This window comes from Periplaneta americana, chromosome 12, assembly GCF_040183065.1.
Source record: "Periplaneta americana isolate PAMFEO1 chromosome 12, P.americana_PAMFEO1_priV1, whole genome shotgun sequence".
Lineage (NCBI taxonomy): Eukaryota > Metazoa > Arthropoda > Insecta > Blattodea > Blattidae > Periplaneta > Periplaneta americana.
Window position 1 is genome coordinate 41573122 of NC_091128.1, and position 20530 is coordinate 41593651.

Consider the following 20530-nt stretch of genomic DNA (forward strand, 5'->3'; position numbering starts at 1 on the left):
CTTGTTCAATAGACCAATGCTGTAACGACTTACGCTACTGTGACTGTTAATACATAAGCAATGGAATAAAAATTCCTTTCAGATTCAAAATCTACATTATTAGTACAAACAAAAAAATATTTAACAATTTTTCTCTAAAATAAGTTTTTCTGTGTACAAGTGCCATGACAAAAATGTCAATTCTTAACAGCGTGTTTTCCTCCGACTCTCCTGCTTGGTCAGTAATAAGCGAGATGTTGCTGAAGGTGAAGGAATGTGCGTGGACAAATGTAGATTTATTCATTCTATGGCAGTGGTACATAGGAGATCGTGAATTCTTACATTTTCGAAAGAAATAAATATAATTACATATAGGTGATTGTATTATTTGCTGTATAACTATTGAAGATATTTAATAAAGCAAAAATCTGAAAATCGATATTTCACATAGGAGTTACTGTATTGCAGGAACGACGTCGATGGCTATAATGAAATAAAAACAAATGACTCCGTCTATTTAAGGCGGCCTTGACGTTTATCAATATTATAATACAGAGAATATTTCTGCCTCCGTGGTCTGTTGGTCAGCATGCTGGTTTCCAGATCAGGAGGTCCCGGGTTCGGCTCTCGGTGAATTTTTCTTGAAGAAGAGGAATTCCCTGGGTGTCTAGAGTCTGGAAATTGGTATGAATGTGAGTGTGATTGTGAGTGGGCCGGGTTAATATTAATTAACCAATCATCACAAATATAAAAATACATCAGGACTGTCGTTGGGCAGTAACCTGAACACACGTTTCAGCGTCACATTGTTGACAAGTAACTCCATCTGTTAGCACAACCATAAAGCATCTAATAGATGCTATAGAGTTACCAACAACGAAAAAAAAAAAGAGAGAGAGAGAATATTTGTGTGTTTGTATGAAGTAATCTCAGAAGCAAATTTGGATAATTCTTTCACTATTTGAAATTTGTAGTTTCTCTAGATGGATGTAAAACTACATATGAGGACTGAGGTAAGATGAAAATAGATCTTTACGCACAGAAAAGTTGATATTGTGTCAAAATATTGTATAACTTGATCTTTGCAACTTTATTTGGTCCACATAAAATACTCTAATGTTATATACTTAAATTTCTTTTTGTTCACAGAACATAATAGGTAAGAGTTTTGTCGTAATGAGTATTTTTATTGGACCATACAGCCCATAATAAATAAGCATTTTACCATAGAGCTCACTGGAGCTGAGTTATTTTAAAAGGTGTCACGAAATGGCGTTCCTGCGCTCATAATTTATCCATAATCATTTCCTGCGTTTCTTAAAATAATATTTATGTAGGGTACCTCATTTTATTTGCATAAACAATGATATACAACCGAGCGAGTTGGCTCAGATGGTAGCGTTTAAGACACGGGTACAAACCCCGTGGCCGACCAATCTAACTGGGGTTTTTCATGATTTCCCTTAGTCATGAAGGCAAATGCGGATTGGAAAGATACATCACCGCCTCAATTGCCAATACCAAAAACATTAATCGAAGTCTATAATCAGTTACATGAACACAAGCCATCTACAACACACAATAGAAACAGGAACTCAACAAAAGTAAAAACGGCCTACTGATATACCCACACATTCTAAACACGCGACATGATCACAGATGTTAAGACGTGAATAAAATAAACTTAAGAAAAAAAAGATGCACAGTAAAGATAACATAAAAATTATATTCGTACACAAACAACACTATTAATTTGGAGTGATTTATTAAAGATGCATTCAAGACTAATTTAGAAAAATATTAAACGAATTATCCTTGCACCAAAAACGGATGTTTTCTGAACCAAATATTCATATTTTAATCATTTGCATGTAATAACAATTAAGAAACATGTTAAAGGAATTATCATTGCACCAAATGAGTGATCTCTGGGCCAAAATGATCGCATTTTAATTACTTAAATACAATTTAAATTAAGTAACATATTAAACGATCTATCCTTCTATCAAACAGGAATGTTCCCTGGACCAGATGTCCTATTTTAATTATGTAATTACTTTATTTCTAACAAGTGCAGCGGAGCGCACGGGTACGGCTAGTATTAAATAATGATGTTTTCAGATCACGACCTTCATTTGTGCGAATGAGATAGCCGTGCCTGTAGTTCAAGAGGAGTATTTCTACTCCTCTTGCTGTAGTTTGATTTAAAATACAGCCAATGCACAAAAAAATTCAGACTATTCTCACCTGTAACAAGAGTGAAAAATGAGCCAATGCGTTACCTTATATTGTCACTCGAGAGTACGACTGTCAAGATTTTAACAAGCCATGACTGAAATGCGATTCCTATTAAACTACGGGTTTTTACGCAAGTGAAAGTTATTTTAATAAATAACGATATTACGTACATTACGAATTTCCGCGGAGATTCCAGCAATAAGCCATAGTTTAAACGTGAATCATGTCTAAGTATGGGTGAAAGTCTTTTTATATTAACTAGCTATTCGTAGAATAAAGAACGTCTACAACTGCAACAAAAGTAATCCTCAACATATGACTGACCTGAGTTGCTAACATAATTGTAGTTTCTCCATTACATCTGCCGCTTAGCACCTAGGTCTAGTGAATAACGATGAGTCAAGAAAATAAAATTACGCGAAGCAGATGTGTGACTTGACCTGCTTCTTCGAAGCATTTAAAGTTTCACTCTTAGGTTTACAAACCACTCTCTCAAGCTCTGAAAGAAAGAGTCACTTGATGCAACAACCTACGAGCTGATTTCAGACAGCTTGCTCTCCTGCTGATTATTAGGTTATTTATTTTAATAAGCGGATCTTTCGGTATAATTATAATATTAGTTCTATAAACAAATACGCCCAATGAGAAGTAACTAAATAGAAAATTGCAAACAAACGCAAGTAAATATTAATTAATAACTTAAATGTTCAGAACATTGGATTTTCTCCATTTGTTTTCTAATATGCCCGTAAACGTCTAAGATGTTATTGTATTGTATTTACTAACATTCCAAGGTATTCATACATTGCCTTAAGCTAGAATATGGAACAAGTCAAAAAACTTAATACTATTATAAAGTCTTAATTTATAGTCACAGTCTAGATGAAATATATACAGAAGAGATTTACAATATAGTCTACTAGTACAACACAAAGTTTTAGTATCAATTTCATGAAGCGTTATTGAATGTCATGAATTCACCTACAGAATAGAAGGCGTGAGAAATTAAGTACCGTACTTCTTTAATTTGGCCCTAAATAATCTTATGTTTTGAGTTTCATTTTTTATATCAACAGGGAGGCTATTAAAAATTTTTACTGCCATATAACGCACTCCTTTTTGATAGCATGATAGGCTTGCCGATGGAGTATGAAAGTCATTTTTTGACGTGTATTTATGCTATGAACTGTTGAATTAGTTACAAAGTTTTCACGATTACATAAGATTATTAATGCAAATTTGTACTGACAAGCTATGGGCATTATTTGTAGTTTTTTTTTAAATAGTCCTACAAGATTCCCTAGATTTGGCACCTACTATTATTCTAATTACTCTTTTTTGTAATAGAAATATACTGTTACTATCTGTGGAATTTCCCCAGAATATTATTCCAAAACTCATTACCGAGTGGAAGTATGCAAAGTATATTGTTTTTAAAGTATTGATATTTACTATCTTTTGCATAGATCTAATAGCAAAACAAGCTGAATTTAGTTTGGGGGTAATTTCTTTAATATGATTTTTCTAATTGAACACATTATCGATTTTTAAGCCAAGAAATTTGGTTGTTGTTGTTGTTTCTAATAGGGATCTATTGTTAACTATTGCGTTAGAAATTTGCGAGGTTGAATTTGGACAGGATTTAAATTGAATTATGTTAGTTTTGTTACAATTTAATACGAATTTATTGGCTGAGAACCAGTCACATATTTTGAAGAGAATTTCCTCAATTTATGAACACTTTTATCCGAAATGTTGGTACCTTTGCAGTTTAATATGTGCTGCAAGTTACTGGAAGAAATATTTCAGAATACATTTCTCATGAATGTCATAACTAGAGCCCGGATGTTTAAGCATTTATTTTGGTTAAAATAGGCAGGCATATAGGCACTAAAAATAGTAAAAAAATAGGCAATGAAATAGGCATTTATTATTCATGGAAACAGACAAAAAATAGACAAATACTTAATAAACTATCCATACGATACTCACTTTCCTTGGTTACATGTCACAACAAGATGTTTTTTTAAGTTAACTGTCATAGTGAGCCGCCTGTCAGAGAGAACGTTTTTCATGGTGGAAAAAGATCTTTCTACTTCTACTGAAGTGATTGGAGCAAACTTAAAACAACTTATTTCAGAAGGACTGTCTCTACTTTCTTTCAGAGATCGGGAAAAACCGACTGTATACTGTCTCAAAAGAGGGGTGTGAGAAGTGATTAGAAACTTCAAAGTACGCGTGACTTGTGCGTGCAAGCGACAACAGTAACGGGACCTGGAGACTTGCTTTTAATATTTCCCTCATTCCTTTCTTTCGCTGGTAAACTCCGAAGTGACCTGAGCACTGGCGATTATACTGTTCAAACATGTTTGTTAAGTGACATAAAAGATGGAATCGGTAGGGGAAAAAAGTTTACGACTTCTTGGAAACATAATATTGCTGGATAATAAGATTCTCAGCAAATATTTGTGTGAGGTGAATATATATTTTTAATTTGTACAACCGATCTTTTTTTGTTTTTTGATATAATTTATGTGCGGTTTATTTTAAATGCATTAAAAATATAGAAAATGTACAATAACGACGTAAAAAAAAGCCAAGAAAGGCATTTAACCTTAAAATAGGCAACTGGAGCTAAAAAGGCAAAATAAAAATTGGGTCTATCGTCCCCAAATGTGTGGAAACATGTTTATCTCTAATAGGTCTTTCATACACACACTCAGTTTAAAAAAGGCATTTTGCCTAACATCCGGGCTCTAGTCATGACTATTCTTCTTGTCGCAGTCACTGAGTCTGTGGACAATGGCCTAAACATAAGACATTCTAGCCGGTGCTTGAGACAGTGATCGGGACGATTTTGACTTGCTCAACATGCCACTGTCTCTTGATAGGTTCGATGAGCTCTACATATTTGTCGATCTTCTCGGCGTGCTTTGATAGACGATTGTTGGTTATTAGGAAAAGAGATAACAATTAGACATGTCTTAACAACAACAACCAAGTCTGGCCTATTTAGCTCCACAGTACATTTGTGAGAACAGTCTCCTAGTCCAGGATATAGAGTAAAGAGGGTGACAGATGGCGTCGGGGGAATGATTGCGCTTCACGTAACTACCCACAATGTACCAAGAAAAAATGTCGTGGCTTCAGTTCAGGAAAAGAACACAATATTGTCATTGTGTGATAGTTACGGGAACTACATTAGTTTATGTAACGACTAGGTACCTGGCAAGTGACAATTTTTATACAATTGCTTAAGTAAGAAGAATTGCATCCATAAATGTGTTCTACTTGAAGAAAGATGGGCATGAGACACTTAAAAACCTGGGGAAAGAAACTGTAATGAGACTGTGAACATACCACCTTCCTTACCCACCCTTCTTGGACTTCAATTGGTACAATGTAACAATATTGATGACATTTGAAATGTATTTTGTAGATATTAGAAATTAAACATAGTAATTAATTATGATATTGATATGGCGCCGAGTGGCTCAGTTGGTAGAGCAGCTGGCTACGGACTGGAAGGTCGGGGTTCGATCCCAGGTGGTGACAGGATTTTTTCTCGTTGCCAAACTTTCAGAACGGCCCCGAGGTTCATTCAGCCTCCTATAAAATCGAGCGTGGTGCCGACCACATCACCTCATTCTAGTGCCGAGGTCATGGAAAGCATGGGGCTATACCTCCATGCCCCCAAGTGCCTTCATGGCAGGTTATGGGGATACCTTTACTTTTACCTTTTATTGATTGATTTATTTCTTCCACAAGAGTTGGATCCGGGATGAATCCTTGCACTTACGCAATTTAGGCCCACTGTACGACTTATATGTGATGAAAAAGTCCGACGGGTGGTCCGAAAGCATTCGTGAATCCGACGCTGACAGGCGGGCCATTCTTCCTGGGCTCTTCAGATAAGGTATCATAATTTAATGACGAGCCCGAACCCAAAGCCCAGAGTCCCAAGCACTTAGAACAGCAACGGAAACCCGTACTACACCCAGACATCATTCCAGTCTATTTTTACTATTACAGATAATAGTTGAAATGAGGAGGAAGTGGAGTGTGTTGGTAGAATGAAAGAGGGCAACGAAAGTACCCCGAGAAAAATCCTCTGCAACAAATTCCACCCAGACATAATCGGGGATCGAACCCGAGCCGCCTGGATGAAAGGCCAGCGCAAGTCAAAATACTGGTGTTGCGTTTTTTGTGCCTCTCAGTGTAGTTACGTCATGAACCAGTGTCAAACCACGCCCAATGACGCCACTTCTCTTCGTTCCTGGCATGAAGGCACGGCGTCGAAGTTGTGTATAAAATTAATTGAGGTCGTATTTTTGGCGAAATAAAATGAATGTTTTCGATGTTGAACCTGTCACTATTTCGGTAGGTATTTCGTGAAATAAGTTGTCAATTAAATGTAATATACAACTTCTTCTCTTCTTCCCCCCCCCCCAAACATATTATACAGCAGCATCACCAAAATATAAACTAAGCAAGGATTCTACATTGTCCGTACGAAGTGAGTATTTTCGCTTATTTTTTATTTTAGTGGGTTATTTTACGACGCTTTATCAACATCTTTAGGTTATTTAGCGTCTGAATGAGATGAAGGTAATAATGCCGGTGAAATGAGTCCGGGGTCCAACACCGAAAGTTACCCAGCATTTGCTCATATTGCGTTGAGGGAAAACCCCGGAAAAACCTCAACCAGATAACTTGTTCCAACCGGGAATCGAACCTGGGCCACCTGGTCTCGCGGTCAGACGCGCTAACCGTTACTCCTCAGGTGTGGCCATTTTCGTATAGAAAGCCACCCTCATTCACCACATAAAATGTATGAAACCACTCTGCCTACAAATAATTCACATTAAATTCACTGTGGCACCCTACTATTCCCCCAAAAAAACTCTACACATCAAAATATAGCCCTGGTGTATAACATACCGCAGCAAAGATTGAAGAATTTTGTATGTTACAAATAACATTTTTTAATCTTTGCTACAGTCGGCTACAACTTTGAACAATACAACTGTAGTTTCATTCCCGGAACTGAATGGCGTATTCTACGTGCTTGTTATCCTTGATACAGCTCAGATGCTTTTCGGAACTGGATGACGTATTCTACGTGCTTTTGTATCCTTGATACAGCTCAGATTATTTTCGGAACTGGATGACGTATTGTACGTGCTTGTGTACAGCTCAGATTATTTTCGGAACTGGATGACGTATTCTACGTGCTTGTGTATCCTTGATACAGCTCAGATTATTTTCGGAACTGGATGACGTATTCTACGTGCTTGTGTATCCTTGATACAGCTCAGATGTTTTTACTATTGTATACTACTACAAAAGTTGTATTATTATTAATTTTAAATCAGATTTTCGAAGCAAAGAACATAACATTTCCTCTCAGAGAAAAAATACACACAAATCTGACACTATATATCATAAACAACGTAAGCGAATTGGAAACAGTTTGTGGAAGAATAGGACTTCAAAGACATTGTGACCTGTCTAAAATGGCTGATCTCTAAAATGTAAGCTGTAAGATGTCCCCGTTAGATGCGACGTAGACGCTTGGGGGCATGGAAGCAGAGCTCCTTGCTTTCATGACGTCAACACTAGAATGAGGTGGTGCGGTCAGCACGATGCTCAGACAGCCTTTCTAATATATAGCCCCGGGAAAACCCGATATCTAATTTGGCAGGAAGTTGAGTGAACCCTGGGGCTGTTATGAAGGACTGGTAACCTGCCACCACCAAGACTGAACCCGAGACATCCCAGTCCGTAGCCAATTGTTATCAACTGAGCTACAAAGCCACCAATAATCTTTCAATTGCAGCTATTATTAGTAATATTATTAATTACTAATGACCTTGCTACGAACAAATAAATATAGGTATTAACATCAAACAGCACTTGCCTACTGCTAATTAATGTTATACATCAGCTTCGTTCCTTCAAACTGAATATTTTAAATCACACGTTACAGAAGCCAGCTATATATATATATATATATATATATATATATATATATATATATATATATCAAATTGTTCATAAATATCGTTACATTGCTTAACGACTTGCGTCCCAATAAACGTGAGAAAAAACAGTAAATACAATTCAAAAAAGAAACAGAATCACAATATTATGTATTTTGTACACCACCGTAATTTAATTTGTTATTTTATACAGGATGAATCGTAAGTAATGTCATTAATTTCATGGGTTTATTCTTCGAGATATTTCAAACAAAAAAAGTTCAATACAGTTTGGCTCGTATTCGCTTCCTTTTCGAGAGATAAAAATTGTTTTATATAAAACATTGCATAGCATGTTTTGAGAAAGCCATCAATATTTTCAGTCAGTTTAAGAAAGCAGTGTATTATTATAAACGATTAAAATAATTTTAGTTTTGTTCTTTAAATGTACAGAAATTTCATCTGAACAAATGTAACATCGAAAAATTTGTTTGCAGAACGAAAAGTTACATTTGATCAGATCTAATTTCTACACATTTAAAGGCCAAAACTAAAATTATTTCAATAATTTATTATCATTATACACTGCTCTCTTAAATTGATTGAGGATATCTGGAATTCAATCAATGGTTTCATATGAAACAATTTTTATTTCGAAAAGGAAGCAAAAAACGAGGAAATCTGGATTAAACGTTTTCTTAAAATACCTCAAAGAATAATCCCCTGAAATTAACATTACTTACGGTTCAGCATTCTTGTATTTATTTCAGTATTGTGAATACAAATATACTCAACTGGATTGTAGAAAACAGTAAAATAAGGAGTAAAACACTGTAACGCAGAGTAATTAAAATGCATACAGCACTCACAAGTAAGAACGTGGGTTGAAGAAATCTGTATTCTTTTCTGCTTCCATTTTGTAAAACACTGAATCTGTAAATCATACTCAGTTCTTCCGTGACCAAATCAAATTCACGAAATTCTTCCTTACTAAACAAAATCCACGGCATACATCAGCTTCCTTTTTATCACTTTCGATTTCTTTTATAACATTAACTTTAATTCTCACACTTAATTTTTTTCTTTTCTTTGTACCTTGCTCCACTGTACTGTAGGTAACATTGTTTGCAAATTGAATGTCTGGATTACAGTATGGTACTCAACTTGGCCTGCTGAAGTCCGTAAAAGGTTATCACGAAAAAAGACAGAGTTTAGCCCACCCCACCCTCCCCTCCACCTTCTTTTCTTAAAATTCCAGTTCCTAGCTCGTAAAGTCCTTCTCACACTAACTGAAAACAGCATTTATCAGTATCTGTATAGAGAGCGGAATTTTAGGCCCTAAAAAGTGGCATTTTAGGCGCCTAAAATAGGCTCCTAAACTCCTTTATTTAGGCTCTATAAAATAAAAAATAGGCCTTTTTTGTTAAAGAATGTCACTAATATAAGATTCAATATTTATTTAATGCAAAATTCTAGAATTAAAAGAATCTTCCACACATTTCACATTTTACAAGGGTACACATGCATAGTCTACACAAAATGAAGACATTCTGTCTTTAAGTTAGTGTCTTTCATTCACCAATCACATTTCCATAGTTTCTTCACAGTAGCTGATCAGCACCTATTGTGGCTATTGTGTCGCTCACTGCTGTACTTACAAACGGTGAGAAAAAAGGAAGGGGTTGTTATTATAATAGCTGAAGATCAATTTCAATCGGCGCTATGCCCTGTGCATTCGAAAACATTATCATTGATCGCACTTCACGCGGCGGGAGCTGGAGTAGGAACGTCCATCTTCAACCAATGCAACGAAGCTACTGAGAGCACTCAGGAAGTTCCGCTAGCGCATGCGCCATGCCAGGACATTACTCTCACGTACACGCAGTCGCTTCGCGCAACATATGGTTTGCTAGCTGTGGGACGAGTGGAAAAGTTAATTTATGGACGTGCCTCGTATTCGTTGCTTACGGGATTATACAAGCTGGCGCATAGCACGGTCGAGAGTAGGTCTCTGTGAGTCATGACAATTTCTGCCGCTAGGTTCGCCTCTCTGCCCTATGAAATGATGAATAGTACCATTACAAAGCATTGTGCATCGTGAAAATAGTTCGATTAATTGTGCATTACTGATTGAGTACGAATATTATAAATATGCCAAGCATATTACAGTGTTATTTGAAGTTTGTTCTGCTAAGTTATATTCGAAAATTGTCTGTGTTTTGCTATGTGAAGAACTCTGTACCAACAGGTCGTATCTTTATAGGTTAAGGTAAATGTCAAAGTTCTCTCATATAACAAGCAATGCTATGTTAAAAGTGGCGAATTGCATTTTCCGACTCTCGAATGATGTGACCCGAAATGTAAAATAATGTCATGCATTGTTTCACTTACCAAGCATTACTGATATAGGCCTAATGAAAATGTGAACGACGTGATGTAAACATTGAAGATAATGTTGTTACTGTTTTCACTTTCTCTTTTAGAAAATACCGACAAAAGTAATGAATTATCTTCATACTGTACTTATTAAGTAATTAATGTTTATTTGTCTGTATTTTAGACCTGTGTATTGTTACGTAATTATCAGTGAATTAGGTTAGAGAACTTAACAAGGTTAGTATGAGATTAGGTAATGCACCTCAAACTGTAACTAATAATGGCTGCTGCCGAAATAGGCTGAGGTGGTTATCGTGTGAAACAAATTATATCTGGAATATCTAGTTTTATTATATACGGATACCGTACGTAAAGTTTTTTTTTTTTTTTTTTTTTTTTTTTTTTTTTTTTTTTTTTAGCATGTGTTTGTAATTTTGTGAGGTTATGTCTAGCCTAATTTCTTTTTATTCTTGTATCATTACCAATACATTAATTTATTTTATATTCATTTCAGGTGTTACATCTATGGTGGCAACTCTACTTATGTTAGGATATGAAGTAACAGTACATATTCAACTTCATCATTTGCTAAAAATTAAAGAAAACTGTATGTGTTCGACTCATTCCATCGTCATTTCTTCTTATGTATGTGAACCACGTTCGTTCTAAAAGTGCTACAATAAATGAACACTATAGACAACGTGATGGAACAATTTACAAGTTACTGTTAAAATGCTCAACATTTTCAAGTGGTGCTATACCCATCGTTTCAAAATGTACATACATATTTTTACATTTCTATAAGAGGTGTCATAAATTATTTCAGCATATTTGTAAATTCTTCAAAATTAATTCTTCTAATTAATACCATACAGTAATGAAATAATATAGCCTAGGCCTATATGTGATTTTATACTACCGGTATTGATGTTGATCTTGGTAAATTAATCCAATTTCACAGTGTTGTCTTTTGTATTGTGGTTCATAACAATTATAACAGTATGTACGTGGAAATGTTTTTAAAATAATAAATTCTAGCTCATGATTTTAAGTGGTCGTTTCAATGGGAGGTTATATTGGAAAGATGATCACAAATGGATAATTTACTGCAAGATACAAGAACTGAATATAAGTGAGTGTTCCGTTGAAAGTGAAAGTGAAAATTTCGTTTTACAAGAGCTAAGTAGGCGTACACGCACTAAAATACTACAGCGTTTACTATTACTATGCTCAATAGATTAATCAGTAGGCCTATAGAAATGTTTTCACCACTGCAAGAAAAAATCGCGCAATAATTATACTTCTCAGTTATTGTGACGTCCGTATTTTTTAAAAAAATAGAGGGAAAAGTTAGGCCTTCTTGCAAATGCGTAATTATGAATTCAAGGAAATTAAAGATAATGCAGTACCTTAATTAGTTGCAATATCTTATTTAATAACAATATTAATAATATTAGGTGAAAAGGGTAGGCTATAGTGCGTATATGTAAGATGTCAAGTTAATTTATTTCCGGAAATGTTTGGTGTATGAACTGAAGTACAGAGCAGACAGTCCCTCAGTTTATATGTAATATGTTTTAATATCAAGAATGACAGTCTTTTATTGTAATATAATTGAGGAGTAGAAGTTTGGAAATTACGTCTATTGTCCATAAAATATTGTACGAAGCATTTAATAAGCAATGATGAGTCCTTTAAATGTCCCAAATGTCAATGTCTTTTAAGTGTTCTGCTATGAATATATAGGGCAGAACAGCGCTCCGAACGGCGGAATTGGCATTATGAGGGAACCACTTCAGACTCGTTTTTCAAGCTCTATGCGCCAGCTTGTATAATCTCGTAAGCAACGCTCGTATTATTCACATTCTAAACCGATTAGATACTTAATGCATTAGATAAAATCATGAAGATAATCAAGACTTCGTTAAAACTCGAAATAAACAATTTGGATTTCGTAATGACCACTTGTGTATTAAGTAAATAATTAGAACAGAATTTATTATTACGATCTTCGATAGAAACAGATTGATGGCTGCTGAATTCTTAGATTACACGCAGGACTTGGACAAGGTTTTCTATGAGTGGCTGTTATATAAAATTATAACTAAATTTGAGCCTGCATAATGATTAAACTGTCAAGAAATTAGTGTTTGCTAGAGTATTGTTAAAAATATCTGAAAGTCAAATTTGTTATTTAAAAATCTAAATTAATATAATTGTAAGCGGATACTGTGAAGAATTGGACTCAATGCACTTTACCCTCCTAGACTGTGAAGATATCCTATTAGGAGGTACACAGAAGTTAGCAATGCATGGTAAGCTGTTTCAGTGGCTGGGTACCTGTTTACAAAGTGCAGATAAGACATAATACTGTATTTTGTCTGCCATAATAATTCCACTCTGGCAGAAATTCTTCTTCGAAACTAGACTAGAGTACACTGATAAACAATTTTCGTAACAGCACACAGTACTTACGTCTGCTTCTGACAACTCATACGACAATACTAAGTTGTGTCTCATGCTACCTCTTATTTACACAATAGGGTTCCGAAATAAATCTTACTTTCACTTAATGCATATCAAATACAATGAGACTTTCAACTTTTATACCAACTATGTTCAGCACATACAAATAAAAACCATCAAGATACCAACGTGCGACACAAGTAACAATAAGCTCACAAAATAAAATAAACGGTGTCATGTAAATGGCAAATACTTCCTCATTATGTCATAAGTTTCGCCACAATTTAATTCCTTTATCGTGTTGCAAATGATTACTGTTTATCATTTATTTTATTCAACTATTATTTAAAAGACATTCCTAAATGAAATCATAATGTACGTGGATCGAAGTTAGGACATGAAACTTTCCTTTACTGGACTGCATACAAATAACATCTATTATACTAATAATAATAATAATAATAATAAGTGCCTCCGTGGTCTGTTGGTCAGCATGCTGGCTTCCAGAACGGGAGGTCCCGGGTTCGAATTGAAGAAGAAGAATTCCCTGGGTGTCTAGACTCTGGAAATTTGTGTGATTGTGAGTGTGCCGGGTTAATATTAATTAACCAATCATCACACATAAAAATACATCAGGACTCTCGCTGGGCAGTAACCTGGGGCCTGTTTCACAAAGTTTACAATCTTTGTAAATTGTAAACTTAGCTTGTAAATTGTAAACTTCTGTTTCACAATCTTTGTTTGTAATGTTGAACTTTACAAAGGAAATCAAATCTTTACAAAAAAAAATTTTTGCTTACTTTACAAGTATTCTGTTTCACAATGAAGAGTAATTTTACAAACGTGTAAATTTTACTTGTAAAATTAGCACATTTTCTACAATACCTCTGAGATGTGTAAAGTTTCATATTGCAACAAATTATGAATAAATACAATAAAGAAATACTTATTAAATTAATTTTTGAGTAACTGAATAATATTAAGAATTAAACTAACGCAGTTTTGATGTTATTAAGGAGTTCTAATGACTCAGACGAATATATTGAATTTAGGCCTAATCAAACGAAGACGTATACGTAAAATTCTCCGAGCAAGAATTAATAACACGTTCGTATCATTGTATAAATTTAATGAAAGGTTTCGAATGAGTCCCGCGCTATACTTCAGAATATCGCGTAAGTATTTATATACGAAGACTGTATTTAATAAATACTCGCATTTAATAAAGAAGTTCCCTGCACCAAAAATAAGTAATTCAATAATGCAATAGCGACACTACTTACGCGGTATTCTGAAGTCGTTTCGAGTCCCGTTTCGCTGGAATCTCTCCTACAAGATATGGGACATCATATCCAACATCCAAAAGAGAAAAGTGATGCCCTAACCTCAAAGCGAGAACTGCATTGTTTTGCATTGGATGCATGCTAGCTGTCAGTTCCGTAGGTTAGCAGATAAGCACGGAATTTCTAAGATATCAATGTGAAATAGTGCCCACAGAGTAGGTGATGTTGTTAAAAGAGTTAAATTCGGGGCAGGTTTTTGATCACCAAAATGTTATTTATTATAGCACAGAATTTTTATGCTGCTGATGGGATCACTAATGTTTGAGAGGTTATGGATGCAACATTAATAAATACTGATGGATCAACACAAAAAAATTAACCTGATTTTGTGGTTAGACATCCTAATTATTTTATCAATAGCATATTTGTACGTGGCCCAAATCTGTTACTTACTTATTTGACTTAATTTTGTGCTAACTTTGGTCATTTAAGTAATAGACGTATTGGTATACTCGACCAATCACATCACATGAAACGCCATTGTCGCCAATATATAAAAATGTAAATACTTTTAATTTTTTTTTAACAATACATTATATTTTCTGTTGGTGAAATATGAATCAAGTTTAGAATAACCTATTTTAGTACAAAATATAAACATATGTATCGACAGTAGTAAAAATACAGCGACTTTAGCTCTGCTCCTTAGCGATTCTTGTAAACTGTCGTTGGCGATATTGTGTAATCAATAAAGCGTATTTGTAAATTTCTTTAGCTGATTTTGTAAATTTTGTCAGACTTTACAAACTAATAAAATAGCATTGTGAAACACAATTTACAAGCATTTGTAATCTTTTACTCATTTGTAAACTGTTAATTTGTAATTTGTAAGGATTGTGAAACGGGTCCCTGAACACACGTTTCAGCGTCACATTGTTGACAAATAACTCCTCTGTTAGCACAACCATAAAGCAACTAATAAATGCTATAGAGTTACCAACAACGAAAAAAAAATAATAATATTGATAACGATAATAATAATGATGATAATGATAATAATGATAGTAATAATACTAATAATGATAATGATAAGGATGATAATGATAATAATGATAATAATAATGATAACAATGATGATAATAATAATAATAATAATATTGATAACGATGATAATAATAATGATGATAATGATAATAATGATAATGATAATAACAATGATGATGATGATGATGATAATAATAATAATAATAATAATGCTAATAATATGTAACTTAATTTCTAAATTGTACGATTTAAATAGAAATGCGTTTTTCAAAAGTAGCGCATAATTTCAATTAAAACTGAATGAGGGTATTTTGGACAAAATGCTCAGACAAGTGTAATCATTATTTGGAAAGGAATATTTTTATAGAAAAAAGAATATTTTTGCAACTACTGGTGTTGAGTTATGTTATTATCAAGCACATTTTAAATTGATACCCTATAGTTTTTAATATCTGAAAAGGCATATTTTCTATATCGCTATGCACAACTACTTCATGTTTCAGACTGAAGTACTATGGTTATCGTTACTAAGGTAACGATTTCATTGTTGTTACCTTTTGTTAGTCCTTGTGTTATGAAAACAGATTTATTGGTGGAATCAACTTAAAACAATATGCACTCAACAGAAAATGAAATTGAGATCCATTCTGCTCACAGCTGACTAAGAAATAGGTCGCCGATTTAAAAAGTGTGCCAAATCCTATCACCATTAAGATCGCAATTCAACAGCAAAGAATCTACATACAGGGCGTTAATTGACTCATGTTACATTTCAGGATAGGAAGTAGGTGCTATAAGGAACACAGGCCTAGTTTGCTAAAAAAAAAAACCTGTGGTCGGAAATCCCTTCTTTATTCGCTAGAGAAAGTGAAAGATAGATCCTAATAGGTAGGTCACCCATCGTGTACGACATTCAAAAGATGACATTTGACGTCATTAGGAGAATTGACCTTGCGTTAGGCCAATCGTCATTCCGTTTTAGACTGCTCAGAAAATGAACATTATGGGAATTGGTGAGAGAGGTCGTGGAGGAAATTCAAGTAGAATATTAAATCCAGACGTTTGGCCGAGTATTAAGTTATGATAGCGAGAAAGATTGTGGAATCGAACAAGTAAGTAACAGAGGACAGAGGCAAAATTCGGTATAGGATAGGGTAACTATAAAATAACTACCATTATTACCATAATTATGTCAGGTGAACAATACAATGCGTGCGGTTCTGCGTTGTGTAACTTTTTCTATTCTCCTGTAACTTTCTCTCCTATTCCGAAATATTTTGCTAAGCACCTTATTCTTAAACACCCTTAACCTCTTTTCCTCAAAGTGAGAGTCCAAGTTTTACAACCCTACAGAACAACCAGTAATATAACTTTTATAAATTCTAACTTTCAGTTTTTTTTTTTTTTTTTTTTTTTTTTTTGAGAGCAGACTGGATGACAAAAGTTTCTCAGCCGAATAATAACAGGCATTTCCCATATTTATTCTACGCTTAATTTCCTCCCGAGTGTCATATTTTGTTACTGTTGCTCCAAGATACACAAATGTTTGGAAATTGTAACACCAAAAAGAATACATGTGACTGAAATTGAAATTGATACCACAGATTGGATTTTCTTGAGACTGACTTGCTCTTCAATATGTTTAATAAAGAATAATAATTAATAAACCCTGTTTGCAAATTGGAGCTTGTTGTTAATATCATAAGTCATTTTAGTATCTTTTGTTATTAATATCCCTATATAATTAATGGTGTTCACTTTTTCAAAATAACTGAATCAGTTATTGTTGAAAGGAACTAAGTCCACTTTTTAAAGTTTTGAGATAATCGAAAAATACTGAATTATTGTAAATGAACTTTAGTTGTAACTGAATGCGCTAGTTTTAAATATTTTGATTTTTCGTGATTTAGTTCCAAAGCAGTAGCTTTTTTGCGAAATTAATAATTGTGAAGTGAGAGTTTTGATGAAGATGATGATGTTAGTGTTTGTGATTTGGTTGGTGGTTATAATGGTAAAGGGTTGTGCTGATAGTGGATTTAATTATGATTATTGTGGTGTAGTGGTTGTGACAACGATGGCATTAATATTAAGAAATGCCCATTTTCCACTCAATTTTCCTTTTTTATTCGAAAAACCCACATTGCAATATTTTTCAGTACTGGTCATACGTGTTCTTTTCCCCATGTTAAACACAATAAAATGATCGTCTATAAAATATAAACTTTATTGCTTCGAAATGTTGGCAGATTAAGAAGTTTCAGAGCAAAATTTATTGCACTCTGTGTTGGTATGTGCAATTAAAAACACAAAGAAAACTTACTTGGTTTTGCATCACTCACGTTGTATGCAAACAGAGACTACATTTTCATGTCGTACGGAATTTATTTAGAGAGGATACATTGCTATTATTAAGCTTTATAAATTACAGAGTGTTAATGAACCCATGTTACAACATTTCAGAGTAGGACGTAGGTGTCATAAGGAACATATTTTGCTAAACTGGTTGTCGGAAATTCCTCCCTTTGCAGCTAGAGCATGCGAAAGCTTGTTTATGATACTCTGCGCATCGTGCACAGAACAGACGCAAGAAGATATTTGCTTGTCGCTTGTCAGTTATGTTTAATTTGTGTATGGTATTAGGCCTTAATTTATTTTATAGGTCTTTCACAACAGTTTTTTTACGTGTAACTTTACTTTCGGTGTTACATTTTCTATATTAACTGCTCAAAGTGGCGGCTAATCTGTGCCGAATCCAAACTTCAACATCCAAATTATTCGTAGTTGGTTAAAGATGTGTGGTAGTATTTGATTTGTAGATCAATATTGCAATATGTTTATTTAAAAACTACATATTAATGATAAGCAGACCCGGAGAAAGTATTGCTTATAGGGAAACGCGCGATGTAGTATAGCTAATGTTTATGAACCGAGGACTCTTGCACGCATCACTGTACAGGTAGTAGTAGTGCCGGCGTAGCTTAGTACAACGCAGTTAAAAGCAATCGACACGGGTCTTCAGAATGCCGAGACCAAAAGTACGCAAGATAGAAGCACTAAGGAAATACGTTCGTCAATATGGAGAAAATGTGTTTTCCATCCATGATAATGAACTGTTTTGTGAAATTGGCAGCCGACATGGCATGCAACGTTAAGAAGCATATAAATAGCAATAAGCATAAACTGGCATTTAACAGACAACAGATTTTAAGCAAGATACAGCAGGAATCTCGTTCACAATTACTTGAACGATCATTTTATGATGATATGTGTGACGCGTTTATTGCTTCAAATATTCCGTTAAACAAATTAGAAAACGCGAAACTCCGTGGCTTTTCAGAAAAGTACACTGGAAGACAAATTTCTAAAGAAGCAACACTGCGGAAGAAGTATGTGCAACATGCATATGAGAAATGTCTGCGTGAAGTGAAGTGTAAATTACAAAATGAGAAGATATCGGTTTCTATAGATGAAAGCATGCACTCCGTTGGACGTCACGTTGCAAATGTGGTTGTGGCTGCCCTTAGTGCGGAATGTTGCTGTAGACCCTATCTCTTAATGAATGAAGTGTTAGAGAGGGTTAATTATTCCACCATATGTGAACTTTTTGATAGTGCTATGGAGTTGCTATGGCCATCATGTGTGCAGTTCAAAATGTGTTACTGTGCTGCTAGCTGTATGAAGAAATCTGCTAAGTTTCTTGAAACACGTTATCCGAATATGATACACGTCACACGTCATATCACAGTTCATTGCAACGCATCAATACGCAAATAATAATATTACCAGTATGTCAAGTACAATTAAATATTTAGGTCTCTTAATGATAATAAATTAGAATTGCACTTTGTAAGCTGCACAGCTAATCACTGGAAAATAGTCAAAAGGACGCACAAATAATGGGACTTTCATGTATTACTTCATTTCTCATGAACCAAACTGTATTACTGCCAACGTCACGCTGTCTATCGTTATTTACCCCATTCCTCTCAAAGCAGGTATGCAATGTTGCATACTAAGCTGATAGCAATACTTTTCCCGGGGCCTAATGATAAGATATACAGCCTACAGGTGTGTGGTAGCATTTGATTTGTAGATCAATGTTGCAATATGTTTATTTAGAAACTACATATTAATGATAAGATATAGGGCCTATAGGTGTGTGGTAGCATTTGATTTGTAGATCAATGTTGCTATATGTTTATTTAGAAACTACATATTAATGATAAGATATAGAGCCTACAGGTGTGTGGTAGCATTTGATTTGTAGATCAATGTTGCAATATGTTTATTTAAAAACTACATATTAATGATAAGATATAGGGCCTATAGATTGTGTGGTAGCATTTGATTTGTAGATCAATGTTGCAATATGTTTATTTAAAAACTACATATTAATGATAAGATATACAGCCTACATGTGTGTGGTAGCATTTGATTTGTAGATCAATGTTGCAATATGTTTATTTAGAAACTACATATTAATGATAAGATATAGAGCCTATAGGTGTGTGGTAGCATTTGATTTGTAGATCAATGTTACAATATGTTTATTTAGAAACTACATATTAATGATAAGATATAGGGCCTATAGGTGTGTGGTAGCATTTGATTTGTAGATCAATGTTGCTATATGTTTATTTAGAAACTACATATTAATGATAAGATATAGAGCCTACAGGTGTGTGGTAGCATTTGATTTGTAGATCAATGTTGCAATATGTTTATTTAAAAACTACATATTAATGATAAGATATAGGGCCTATAGATTGTGTGGTAGCATTTGATTTGTAGATCAATGTTGCAATATGTTTATTTAAAAACTACATATTAATGATAAGATATACAGCCTACATGTGTGTGGTAGCATTTGATTTGTAGATCAATGTTGCAATATGTTTATTTAAAAACTACATATTAATGATAAGATATAGAGCCTATAGGTGTGTGGTAGCATTTGATTTGTAGATCAGTGTTACAATATGTTTATTTAAAAACTACATATTAATGATAAGATATAGAGCCTATAGGTGTGTGGTAGCTTTTGATTTGTAGATCAATGTTACAATATGTTTATTTAAAAACTACATATTAATGATAATATATACAGCCTACAGGTGTGTGGTAGCATTTGATTTGTAGATCAATGTTACAATATGTTTATTT

At 34.2% G+C, this 20530-nt stretch overlaps 1 protein-coding gene and 1 long non-coding RNA gene across 3 annotated transcripts in view; one reads left to right on the top strand and one right to left on the bottom strand.

Annotated features, from left to right (window-relative positions):
- The window catches only part of Gnpat (dihydroxyacetone phosphate acyltransferase), a 134567-nt gene that overhangs the window by 87323 nt on the left and 26714 nt on the right, over window positions 1-20530 (bottom strand). The window lies entirely within an intron of this gene.
- On the top strand, window positions 10174-11334 carry LOC138710330 (uncharacterized). The gene is made up of 2 exons (XR_011335209.1): window positions 10174-10467; window positions 11089-11334. It is a non-coding gene; the product is annotated as an uncharacterized lncRNA (long non-coding RNA).